This window comes from Trichechus manatus, unplaced genomic scaffold, assembly GCF_000243295.1.
Source record: "Trichechus manatus latirostris isolate Lorelei unplaced genomic scaffold, TriManLat1.0 scaffold00092, whole genome shotgun sequence".
NCBI lineage: Eukaryota > Metazoa > Chordata > Mammalia > Sirenia > Trichechidae > Trichechus > Trichechus manatus.
This window is the reverse complement of record NW_004444028.1, coordinates 10603330-10617611: the sequence shown is the minus strand read 5'-3', so window position 1 is coordinate 10617611 and position 14282 is coordinate 10603330.

The following is a 14282-nucleotide window of genomic DNA, read 5'->3' as shown; positions in this document are numbered from 1 at the left end:
AAGGACTATGATGTGTGGGAATGTGCCTCTGAGAATTAAGATGGGAGGATGAAAGACGTCCAGAGTGAAGTCCAGATCACACACCAAAGAAATAATTTCAGAAAGACAATCTCACAGAGTAAAAAGAAATTAATCTCAGAGAACTCTGAAGTAATTTGTTAAAATACAGTCAAATCTAGGTATTAGAATGATAAAAAACTTGCAGGAAGTCTCACTATTATGGCCTGTAGAATACAAATTTATTAGTTATTTACTCAAATCTGGGGTTCCTGGGTGGTGAAAATGGTTAACACGCTTTGTTGCTAACCGAAAGTTTGGAGGTTCGAGTTTACCCAGAGGTGCCTTGGAAGAAAGGATTGGCAATCTACTCCCAATAAATTAGCCTGAAAACCCTATGGAGCGCAGTTCTACTCTGACACATGTGGGGTCACCATGAGTTGGAACAGATTCAACAGCAAGTGGTGGTTTTACCCATATCCAGATTTTTTCAAACATTCTCCATAATATTTGCAATGAATTTATAGTCTAGCTGGGAGGCTGACAGCTGCTCTGTAGTAACATCCCCTAGAGATCACCATTTCTTCTTCCCAACCCCATGCCTCACCTTTCGAGGCATCAAATCCAGATTTTGTTCAATTAAGATGAAATATTATAGAAAGTATATAATGAATAATTAAGGCATTGGATGAAATAACGAGTCTTTAAATCCACAAATTATCTATTGAACAGCTATTATGTACCAGGTGCTGTTATAGGATTTTGGGATATATCTCTGAGCAACACAGTTTCTGCCTTCAAGAAGTTTACATTCTAAGGAAGATAATTATGCAATATCAAGATGATATAATGATGAGTGAAGAAGCAATGAATGAAACAAGAATTTGAAGAAACTGACACAGTTAAAAGTAGGACTTCAAAGGATGTTGGCTAAATGCAGCCAGGCTCCTCATTCCTTTTCCTAAATTTATCATCTGTGATAATTGTTGCTAGGTGCCGTTGAGTTGGTTCTGACTCATAGCGACCCTACGTACAACAGAACCAAACACTGCCTGGTCCTGTGCCATCCACACAATTGTTGTTATGCTTGAGTCCATTGTTGCAGCCACTGTGTCAGTCCATCTTGTTGAGAGTCTTCCTCTTTTTTGCTGACCTTCTACTTTACCAAGCATTATGTCCTTCTTCAGGGACTGATCCCTCCTGATTCCTGATAACATGTCCAAAACATGTGAGGCGAAGTCTTGCCATCCTTGCTTCCAAGAAACATGCTGGCTATACTTCTTCCAAGAAAGATTTGTTTGTTCTTCTGGCAGTCCATGGTATATTTAATATTCTTCACCAACACCATAATTCAAAAGGGTCAAGTCTTCTTTGATTTTGCTTATTCACTGTCCAGCTTTCGCATGCATATGAGGCAATTGAAAATACCATGGCTTGGGTCAGGCACACCTTAGTCCTTAAAGTGACATATTTGCTTTTGAACACTTTAAAGAGGTTTTTTGCAGATTGGTCCAATGCAATAGGTCATTTGATTTCTTGACTGCTGCTTCCATGGGCATTGATTGTGGATCCAAGTGAAATGAAATCCTTGACAACTTCAGTTTTTTCTCTGTTTATCATGATGTTACTCATTGGCCCAGTTGTGATGATTTTTGTTTTCTTTACACTGAGATGTAATCCATACTGAAAGCTGTAGTCTTTGATCTTCTTCAGTAAGTGGTTGAAGTCCTCTTCACTTTCAGCAAGCAAGGTTGCATATTGTAGGTTGTTAATGAGTCCTCCAATCCTGATGATTTGTTCTTCTTCATATAGTCCAGCTTCTGAGATTATTTGCTCAAAATACAGATTGAATGAGTATGTTGAAAGGATACAACCCTGACACACACCTTTCTGGACTTTAAAACACACAGTATCTCCTCGTTCGATTCAAAGCTGCTTCTTGGTCTAAGTACAGGTTCCTCATGGGCACAATTAAGTGTTCTGGAATTCCCATTCTTTGCAATGTTATCCATAATTTGTTATGACCCACACAGTCAAATGTTTTTGCATAGTCAATAAAACACAGGTAAACATCTTTCTGGTATCCTCTGCTTTCAGCCAAGATCCATCTGACATCAGCAATGATATCCCTCATTCCATGTCGTCTTCTGAATCTGGCTTGAATTTCTGGCAGTTCTCTGTCCATGTACTGCTGCAATCACTTTTGCGTTATCTTCAGCAAAATTTTACTTGTGTGTGATATTAATGATATTGTTTGATAATTACTGCATTCTGTTGGATCACCTTTCTTTGGAATGGGCACAGATAAGGATCTCTTCCAGTCAGTTGGCCAGGTACCTGTCTTCCAAATTTCTTGGCATAGACAAGTGAGCACCTCCAGCACTGCATTTGTCGAAACATCTCAACTGGTATTCCGTCTATTCCTAGAGCCTATTTTTTTGTCAATGCCCTCAGTGCAGCTGGGACTTCTTCCATCAATATCATCAGTTCTTGATCATATGCTACCCCCTGAAATGGCTGAATGTCAACCAATTCTTTTTGATACAGTGACTCTGTGTATTCCTTCCATCTTCTTTTGATGCTTCCTACGTTGTTCAATATTTTGCACATTGAATCCTTCAATGTTGCAGCTTGAGGCTTAATTTTTTTTTCAGTTCTTTCAGATTGAGAAATGCCAAGTGTGTTTTTCCCTTTTGGTTTTCTAACTCCAGGTCTTTGCACATTTCATTACAATAGTTTACTTTGTCTTCTCAAGCTGCCCTTTGATATCTTCTGTTCAGCTTTTTACTTATTATTTCTTCCATTCACTTTAGCTATTCTACATTCAAGAGCAAGTTTCAGAGTTTCTTCTGACATCCATTTTGGTCTTTTTTTTTTTTTCCTTTCCTATCCTTTTAATGATCTTTTGCATTCTTCATGTATGATGTCCTTGATGGCATTCCACAACTTGTCTGTTTTTCGGTCGTTAGTGTTCAATGTGTCAAATCTGTTCTTGCCAGGGTCAGTAAATTCAGGCGGAATATACTCAACATCATGCTTTGGGTTTTGTGGACTTGTTTTAATTTTATTAAGCTTCTACTTGAACTTGCGTATGAGCAATTGATGGTCTGTTCTGCAATCAGCCCCTGGCCTTATTCTGACTGATGATATTGAGCTTCTCCATCATCTCTTTCCACAGACAGAGTCAATTTGATTCCTGTGCATTCCATCTGGTGAGGTCCACGTGTATAGTTGCCGTTTAAGTTATCGAAAAAAGGTATTTGAAATGAATACTTCATTGGTCTTGCCAAATTCTATCCTATGACCTTCGGCATAGTTTCTATCATGAAGACCATATTTTCCAACTACTGATCTTTCTTCTTTGTTTCCAACTTTCACATTCCAATCACCAATAATTTTCAGTGCATCTTGACTGCATGTTTGATCAATTTCAGACTGCAGAATCTGGTAAAAAATCTTCAATTTCTTCATCTTTGGCCTTAGTAGTTGGCGTGTAAATTTGAATAATAGCCACACTAAACCCTGGTGGCGTAGTGGTTAAGAGCTACAGCTGCTAACCAAAAGGTCAGCAGTTCGAATCCACCAGGCGCTCCTTGGAAACCATATGGGGCAGTTTTACTCTGCCCTATAGAGTCACTATGAGTTGGAACTGACTCAACAGCAACAAATTTGGTTTTGGTTTTGTAGGCATACGGATATTATCCTGTCACTGACAGCACTGTACTTCAGGACGGATCTTGAAATTTCTCTTTGATGATGAATGTGACGTCGTTCCTCTTCAATTTGTCATTCCTGGAATACCTGGAATATTACACAATACAATTGTCTGATTCAAAACGTCCAATACCAGTCCATTTCAGCTCACTAATGCCTAGGATATTGATCTGTAGGCATTCCATTTCATTTTGATGACTTCCAATTTTCCTAAATTCATACTTCGCACATTCTACATTCTGATTGTTAACGTACGTTTTCAGCTGTTTTTTTCTCATTTTGAGTCGTGACACATCAGCAAATGAAGGTCTCGAAAGCTTGACTCCATCCACATCATCAAGGTCGACTCTACTTTGAGGAGGCAGCTCTTCCCCAGTCGTCTTTTGAATGCCTTCCAACCTAAGGGGCTCATCTTCTGGCACTATATCAGACAGTGTTCTGCTGCTATTCATAAGGTTTTCACTGGCCAATTTTTTCAGAAGTAGACCACCAGGTCCTTCTTCCTAGTCTGTCTTAGTCTGGAAGCTGGTGGTATTTGAAATACTGGTGGCATTACAGCAACAAGCAAGCCACCACAATCCAACAGACTGAGAGACGAGTGGTGGTCAGCTTCTAGTAGCTGCCAGCAATCCTTGGAGTTCCTGGTCTTGTAGATGCATTTGCGTGTGTTTCTGTCTTCATATGAAGTCTTTCTCTTGTGTGTGTCTCTGTGTCTGTTCAGTTTTTTTAATAACTCAGAAGTGATTAGGTTTAGGATCCACTCCATTCAGGTATGACCTGATTAACATAACAAAGAAAACTTTATTTCCAAACACTGTCACATCCACAGGTACAAGGCTGAAGACTTCAATACATATTTTGGGGAACACAATTCAATTCACAACACGAGTCAAGGAAGCTTCTCTTTGAAAAACAGAGTGTTTTCAACGTCGTTAAGTTTGGGAAAGGCTGTGTATTATATTCTTCTCTTAGAGATTCATAATGCATATTACCATAGGAAAATATCTGCGAATTTCTTCAGTAAAGAAAACTGTTTGTTTCTCTTGTTATAATTGGCAACAGACTGACCTGTCCTCTTTTTTGTAATTCTAAAATCATTCAAAAGGCACTTGCCCAGAAGACACTTTTTAATTTCCATCTAGCAACTCTTCCTATTTGCCATTAGCCACTCCATAGAATTTGATTTTACCTAGCAGCTATTCAGTAATTTTCTGTTTTGGAATCAAAATCGTAAGCCTCAAAACTGGAATTAGTCTTGGAATAACTTATAGATGGTAATGGAATTTGTTGAGAAGTCTTGGAGAAAATAATCTTGTTGACAAAAAGAAGGACAATTATTTAAAAATTCCAGAGCTGTGCTGTTCACTGCCTTCATCGCAAAACAAAGAAGAGGAGGGTGAAGAATATTAATATTCCGCGGACCATGAGAGTACAATGGAGGAAGAGATTACTGACGACTACAGAATTGTTGCAAATGTCTTATGTAGTTTAAAAACTATTCACCTTTTTTTTGTGTGTGTGTTACGATCAAGCCTCTCTTTTTTCCCTATGCGAGGAAGAAGGGCAAGAAGCTGTCTGGGATATTCAACTGTTTAACTACGAAGTTTTTACAAATCTCTTCAAAACCAAACCCAACAGACTGACCTGCTGTCAAGTTGATTCCGACTCAGTGACCTTATAGGACAGAGCAGAACTGCCCCATAGGGTTTCCAAAGAGTGGCTGGTGGATTCGAACTGCTGGCCTTTTGGTTAGTAGCCGAGCTCTTAACCACTGCACCACCAGGGCTCTACAAATCTCTTAGGAAGCAATATTTAATTGGGAGGCTTTTAATAACCACAGATCCTACACAACGTAATTGTTATTTGGAATCTTACTTGTTCACTTAAGCTGTAGGTGAACACCCCAGCCTTGTGCAAATTCTAGCACATCCCTGTAAACGAACAAATGAACTCTTCATCGGCCCTGTGTAAATTAGCCCAGTGCACACTACGTCTCATGGTTCTTGTGTGAGAAGGCACTGGGCAATGGCTTGTTTCCTTCCTGTAGGTCTGACGGAAATTTCTGATCTGAACAGAATGGGAAGCTACATTCTTCCACGCTATTTCTCCCACAAATTTGTGGATTTCTGAGATTGACTTGCCCCATATGGAGTCCCTGGTGACACAAACGGGTAAGTGCTCAACTCCTAGCAGAAAGGGTGGTGGTTTGAACCCACCCAGAGGTGCCTCGGAAGACAGGCCTGGTGATCTGCTTTCACAGCCTTGAAAACCCGATGGAACACAGTTCTCCTCTGCCCACATCGGTTGCCATGAGTCAGAATTGACTTAACAGCAGCTAACAACAACAACATATCATCTGAGGTAGAAGGTAGATAGATATCTAAATGGATAGATAGATAACAGCTATCGAGTCAATTCCAACTTACGGTGACCTCATGTGCAACACAAGGAAACGTGGCCTGGTCCTGCATCATTCTCCTATCACCAGCATGCTCGAGTCTGCTGTTGCAGCTCACTGAGGAGCTCCCTTGCCCTTGCCGGCCTTCCTCTTCACCAAAAATCGATGTCCTCCTCCAGGGATTGATCCCTTCTATTGACGTGTCCAAAGCAAGTGAGTTACAAAGTTTCATTGGCTTATTTTGGGAAGCTGATCACCAGGCCTTTCTTCCTAGTCTGAAACCTGTCCACCATGAATGACCTGCTGGTATTCGAAATACCAGTGGCGTAGCTTCCAGCATCACAGCAACATGCAAGCCACCACAATGTGCCAAACTAACAGATGGGAGGAAAAAGGTACAAATGCAGTAAGGTGACTCGTGTAGCAGCACCCAGCTCACCTCCAACCCTGAGGAATTCTGGACAGAAAAAGTCCTGTTAGTGTCCCTTTACCACTTAGAGAAACTGAAAGGGTAGGGCTGGCCCCACTGAAACAAACGCTTTAAAGCTTACGCTGGAGGATGCTTGTGTTTCACTCCAACTGGGCATTGGGGGGGCTCTGTTGTTTGGCCAGGCTCTGCGATATGCCTCATTTCTTATTTTTCTGTATAGTAATAACGGAAACTTTGTATAATAAGGTATACTGATCTCTCTCTTTGGGACAGAATTGTTTCAGCAGATTTTGTTGAATTTAGGAAAACTGTTTCTTTCCTTGGATATGAATTTTAATTATATTATTTCTTAAAATTACTTAGCCCTTGAGATGTGTGTGTATATATGTATGTGCACCTTTGCCTGATTAAAACCCAAAACCAAATCCACTGCCATCGAGTCGATTCAAACTCACAACGCCCCTATAGGACAGAGCAGAACTGCCCCATAGGGTTTCCAAGGAGCGGCTGGTGGATTCGAACTGCTGACCTTTTGGTTAGCAGTTGAGCTCCACTGTGGCACCAGGTCTCCTTGCCTGATTATTTGGGGAAAAATTACACCTTGTAGAATAGATACTTCACCACACACTGGTGAGTAGATTTCACAGAGCACCAAATTCTAAGCACCAAACCTATCTGGGATTCTTCCGCTGGGCCCAGAATTCCAAAGCCCACCTGGACTGTTTTCTCATTCTCTGCTTCTCCCACATACACCCCGCTCCACCCTCCATGGAGTTATTGTAGGTCGTGGTTCACAACCCTGCATGCACATTGGAAACGCTTGAGGAACTTTTTAAAAATACCCATGCCTTAGACCCCACTCCAGGGATCCTGAGTTAGTTGGTTTAGAGCAGCGCCTGCACACAGGTCTTATTTGAATTTTTTTCTTTTTAACTGAAGTTAGACCGACAATAGCAGCAGCTCTTCCTGGAGAACAGTCAGCTACTCACGGTCCAAGGAGCTGAGGTGAGGAGGAGCACAGGCCTGGAGAGGCAGGTGCTGAGGGGCGGCTCGGGAGATGGAGCCAAAGCTCTTCTCTCCTCCCCAGATGCTAGAGAAGGTTGACCCTTGAAGATGGGGAGAGGCTGATACTGGGTTCCATTCTAGAAAGTCTTTCTTTTCTTTGTTCTTTGGAGATTTGATAGGATCATGAAGCAGTGAAACTGTAAATAATGGTTTGCTGTGGATCTTCGCCAGAGAAAGCAAGCACAAACCGCACCTGAAATGGTCAGTGAACTGGTAGCTCCCAAGATCAAGGACAGTTTCATTGATCTTCCCAACTTCAGCACCCATAATAGACCATGCACATCATAGATGCCCAACACATGGGTCTTCTTTCCTTTTCTTTTAATGATGTTCGAAGACTGTGGGCCTATAACTACAAGGAACAAAAGCTCGCTCTCATTTCCTTGACTGTTATGTAAACACACGTGACCAAACGTAGTAAAACTTTAGTGATGTTTTCCTTCTGAGTTTCTGTAGAGTTGCTGTTACTTTTATGTACAGTAATGATTTAGAACAGGGTTGGCAGAAAGATGTTCTCACCCCACTAAAGGACTTTTGTTGAAGCCTGTTTACTGAAAATGATACACCATTAAAAAAATCACTTACCTCCTAAATAATATGACTAAATAAAGCCTCTCAACACAGAGAAATCAATTCTCAAGCCCCTATACTTCAAACAGATTTTTTGCCTGTTTTTTCATGTATAAAAGCCTCTCCTTCTTCCAAAAGGAATAAATTTACACAGTGCATGTTTAATATGTGCAAATTGTGCCTTTGCCAAGGTAATCTCTCAAAAAGTCACTTCAAACAAATGAAAAAATATAATTATCTTGAAAGTGTCCTCTTCACTGCTCACTTTTCTGGTCCCAGAAAACATGGAGAAATGAAACTACCCCCCAACTCCTGTCACCCTCTTTTCCAAAATGCACAAATATCTGCAGAACTTGTCACTGTGAGAAGCAAATGTTCCAACTGGGATGCTGTGATGCAAATGTCCTGAAGCAAATCACTGGATCTGAACATATCATTGAACAAGAATGGGCTGTCTTTGCACGGTCATTTTTGTGAACTAAGCAGAATCACAGAAAATCTGTTCTATCACATGGGCGAATGGGGTCCAAATACCCCACTGTGGGGCAGAACGTCTTCTTAGAGGGTCTTTTGCTGTTGATTATTAAATGTACAATCTAGTTGATTTGACTCCATGTAAAAGTACAGCTCAAAAGCACGTGTGACTTTTTGAAAGATAGTTTCTAAAAGTGCAAATGCTCGGAGACTGTGTGGTGGAGAAACTGAGGAAGTCCGTCACAGTAGCTCCTCAGTCAAGTTAGCCATCAGGATTCACTAGATACTTGTTTACTTTCTGGAGGTATCATAATCTTTGGTTTGCTACTTGATTTCATTTTTGCCACTGAGTTAATTTATCTTCAACTCCATATTTGGCAACTCTTAACTTTTACCTGGTATGGTATTTCCAAAGGGGTAGTTTTACTTCCTGTTCTAATACTTCCGTTTAAGAGACTTGAGATACAAATTACACCAAGTGTTTTAGCGTAATGCTCATTGGTTTATAACTAGTTTATTTGTAGTTTTAAAGGCACAAAGTGCGTGTTTTTAAAGGTCTGAGAAGTCGACTTACTCTCATTTCAAAAAGACACTAGAGCAGGCGCAATAGGGGGACCTGAGTTTCATGTGTTTCACTTCCTCTCATGCAGGGTCAACAGTTGCCACTTCACTGTGTGCTGGTCCTGGACGACGCGCTTCACATATATCATCTCGTTTACTCTTCACAACAGCCCTGCTCAGAAAGACCCCACTGCGGGCATCGATGAAGAGGAAACTGAAGTCTTGAAAGGACTTTCTCAGGATTGTACAGCCAGTTAAGAGACAAAGCCAGAAATGTGAACCCAGATCTGACCGACTCCAGTCCTTGACTCTATTCCTACCCTCCAATGCACCTTCTGCCACCATGCTATCAAGGATTGCACTTCAGGCAGAAGGAACTAGAACTTTTTTTATAATTCAGTTGGCTGACACGGGCAACCGAGGACTTGCACGGGGGAAAAGTAGCACATTTTAGGAAGCTAGTACTCAGAAGGTCTCTGGTGTGACTGGCGTTTCTATTTCCCTAATTAATACCTCGTAAGCATCAGTGTCTGAAAACTAGGAGAGAGGAGCACATACGGAATTTTTATGTTGTTCTTTCTGATTTCTTTTTCATGCCTTGCTGGGAGAAACCAGACTAAACAGAAGAGCTTAAATGTCAGAGAGTAAGAGCAACAACAACTGTTGACTATTCTAGAAAGCTCCTTCATTCAGAGGGCTCTTATTCTAACCAACAACTGAGACAGAAGCAGGAGGCGCTTTAAGTAAAATGATCTGACATCTTAAATTCACATACTTGCGACTGAAGACTCAAAGGGGTGCTTAGAAAAAAAGTTTTTTCTAATAAGTGCTAGAAATACGAGTAGAGTGGGCGAGCAGAGACCGACCACCGTTGAGCATCTTTGAGAAAAATGGGTGTTTCAAGCTGGGGAGTGACATGATGATATTTACAGAATGCAATCAGCCTGCATCCAACTCTACAGGAGAGCCAGAATCTAGAATTTTCTGCATCAGGAACTAAAATGAAAAGCAGGAGTCTGAACTGGAGGACAAAGGAAGTGTGGAATGCTACTCCAAGATAAGCTAGGAGACTCTGCCTTGAGCAAAATGTTCTTTCTTCCCACTCTTTTTTCAAAGATTGCACTCATTGACCGATACCTGTATTTCTGAGACCTGGAAAATCTGTAAGGCAAAGAGAGGCTGATACTAGAGAGCCAGAGGATAGGCGGAGAAAATATCCCGAGAGGAGGAACTTATCTTACCCCTTCATTTGTCGTTTCTCCCACCACTAGGAGAATCTCCATCCAGAAGCCTCCACATTTTGCCTTTATATTTTGGATCTAAAAAAAGAAAGAAAAAGAAACACTACAGTATTCCTTCAGACAAGATCTGATTGATATTGCAGCATGAAGCCACGGAAGACATAACTGACCAACTGCAGTTGGAAATGAAAATCTGTGTATTACTATAAACATCTATATTAAAATTTAAACTTCAGGGCAATTGGAATGAAGTTTCTCATCATGTGCTGATTGCACATTATGATCGTCAGGCATTCTAACACACATTCCAATTTACATTGTCCTATTTAAGCCCATTCTTCACCACTGCATAAGAGTTCAGACTTCTATTGGATATTAATCCCAAACCCCCACTGCCGTCGAGTCAATTCTGACTCATAGTGACCCTATAGGACAGAGTAGAACTGCCCCTTAGGGTTTCCAAGGAGCGGCTGGTGGATTTGAACTGCCAACCTTTTGGTTAGCATCCAAGCTCTTAACCACTGTACCACCAGGGCTCAGTTACCTCTATTTATAAAAGAAACAGCAACATTTAATGAAATAACATTCTGCAGACACTTACTTTTGGAGTAACCTCTTTGTAATTGGAAAATATAGTTGTCATAAGACTTTGGATAAGGTTGTCTAGTAACATCTGCCCTCCTTCCTTATTTTCTTGTCTTGTCTATTCATTGTCTCTATTTTCCTCTCCTCTCTTCTCTCTCCTTCCTTCCTCCCTCCCTTCCTTCCTACACTTAAAGTATATTTTTTGCCTGTTTTTTCATATATAAAAGAAATCTCCTATAGCTTTGAGAACTATGAGTACTACCATGTCAAATGTCATGCACAAATGCCTAGAAAATGTCCAGTCCCTGAAGGTAGTAAATCCATCTGTCACTTTTCTCCTTTTATTTCTTAATTCTCCATTTCAGTCAACCCACTTCAGTTATCTGTCCTTTGCCTTGCCACTAACAGAGAAAAGAAAATGCTCTAACCGTAAAAACAACCCAGGTCCTTCTTTGAGCAGTTTAAAGTGAAAATAACTTATCCATATCCATTGACTGTTGTGAATGATACCATAGTTTATGTATTGATGTTTAAAAATATCTTGTTTCAGGTTAAAATTCAGTATAGTTTATAGTCTCTGTTTGTTTAAAACTTTTATAATATCCAGAAGTGACAGAATTTTATAAATAAAAGACCATCTGGCTCCCCAGAGTGTGTGAATTTTTTTCAGCCTCTTTGAATGGGGCTTTATTTTGAGTAACAATTTACATTTAAAAAATGGATTTGTGATGAATAAACTGGTGAGCCCTCTTAAAGTGCCAATTTTGACTTTTCAGAGGAGTCTTTCTTTATCTCTTATTTCCATCCCTTTATTTTCCCTACAGGAAATGGAAATTGTTGTAGGCTTCTGGTACCTGCCTTCTTCTTGTCTTAAGTTTTTACCCAGATGAGTCTGGGATTGAATAACAACCAACGTAACTGGTACCATGAACATGAAGGCCTTCTGTATAAGCTGGTGAAGACAGCATAAGACCATCTTTCCTTCCAAAACTCCCATACAAATAACCCAGCCAATAGTTAAAAAGCAAAAACAAAACAAAACTCAGAGGCACACCTGCATCAGTTCTGAAAATAAGGAATGGCACCATTCACATCCTAGAGACATCAGAAATGTTATATTAACAGAATGCAGATGGAATGGGACTGATGGAGACAGACAGGGTTGACTCATAACTCTTCTCTAAGGAACACATTTTTTTCTAGGAAATTAAGTGGTGTGTGTTAGTTTTGCTAGGTTATGTTGTATAATAATCCCAGAATCTCGGTGACTTGCAAAACAAATAATTATGTCAACACGTAAATGCTTATGCATGACAACACTAGAAGACATAATGATGTAATTAGATGTCTGTAGCCTTCTACAGACTGAGTGCCAAAGTCAGAAATCTAGACTGATAGGGGTGTGTTGCCTTGGTGACTCAAGTTTTAGAAGTAGCATTGCCATTGGGGAAGTTATTTCCAAAATAGTAACCAACATTTGATCAAGTTCTGAACAAAAAAAAGTAGTTGCATTCTTAGAAAATTCAGTATTAACTAAAATTATTTTGTAAAATTGTGTTCCTGTATGAGACACATATATGCCCTAATAAGATAATATAGTTTTCACTTACATGACTATCCAATACAATGTTTAAAATTGTATGGGCATGAGAAAATTCTTCATTATGTGGAACTTTCCTTTGCATTGCAAGATATCTAGCATCTAGTATTTATTATCTACCCGCTACATTAACAATAGCCCCTTTGAATCATTGGGACAACTAAAATTGCCCCAACAAATTTCAAAAACGCCCTCCCTGAGAGGTGGTACACCCCCATGGAGAAGAATAAAACAAGATGCACGCTGATTAAAACACAAAAACAAGAACAGCAAAGAAATAACACAAATATCAAAGAAGATAAGAGAATATAAACAGCAAGAAAATATTAAAACAGAAAGAACCACAAAAAATATTAAGAAAACATTGTTCTGCTTCTGCCTAGGATGCAGAGTGCTAGGAAGACTGTCACTCTCACCTTAACAAGAAAAAGCCACATAAACTGAAAATCACAACTTTCCTTGAATTCATCAGAACATGAAGGTTTCAGGACAATCGAGTAGCCTGAAATCTAAGGAAAGACAGTTTCCTCCAAACAAATGGGACATGAGAACTTGTTCATCCTTGGCAGAGCATAGGAGGAAGAGATGCCCGGCACCATTCAAGCAGGTAAGAAGAATTCAGCTAAAAAAAAAAACTTTAAAAATTGCCAAAGGCAAAATGTCAGCTAGTGTGAGAATACAGAACCCTTAGGAACGACAGATACAAGGTCATTTTGCACCAGCGTATGGGGTGTTCTTACATGACTCTACTGGGTACCTGTGAGAAAGACTGGGTGGGAGGCCAGAGAAAGTCTCTGTTGGTGGTATAGGCCTGGAGGAAGGGGATGACCTCTCCTGTGGAACATGTACGAAACCTGCTTGGATCCTACATACCTACAGAACAAAGTCCTTAAGTCTCTGGGGACAAGGCAGTAAATCCTGTTGCTCCTGGGACATAGGGTAATGACTTATTGCTGATGGAAAAGGGTAAAAAGAAAGAAAGAAAAAGGCTTTCTATCTCAAGGACGGGTGGTAGGAAAGTGTTCTGGGTCCCGACCATTAGAGATCTCTTACCGTCAGGGAAAGGGCAGGCGTCTCAGCCTCACACGAGACTTCTCAAAGATACAAGGCAAAATTCGGCTGCCATGGAGGAGCAAGGGCAGGATTACTGAAAAAGTCACATCGCACAAACCCAGACAGGCTGGACCTAAAACAAAAGATAACACTCTTTGCCCTAACCAGCCCTCAACATAAAGAAAACAAAAATCCTGACAACTGGACCAATAAGCAACATCATGATAAACAGAGGAGAGACTGAAGTTGTCAAGGATTTCATTTTACTTGGATCCACAATCAACGCCCATGGAAGCAGCGGTCAAGAAAGCAAACGACCTATTGCATCGGGCAAACCTGCTGCAAAAGATCTCTGTAAAGTGTTCAAAAGCACAGATGTCACTGTGAGGACTAAGGTGTGCCTGACCCAAGCCGTATTTTCAATCACCTTGTATGCATGCGAAAGCAGGACAATGAATAAGGAAGACCAAAGAAGAATTGATGCATTTGAATTATGGCATTGGTGAAGAACGTTGAATATACCATGGACTGCCAGAAGAATGAACAAATCTGTCTTGGAAGAAGTACAGCCAGAATGCTCCTTAGAAGCGAGGA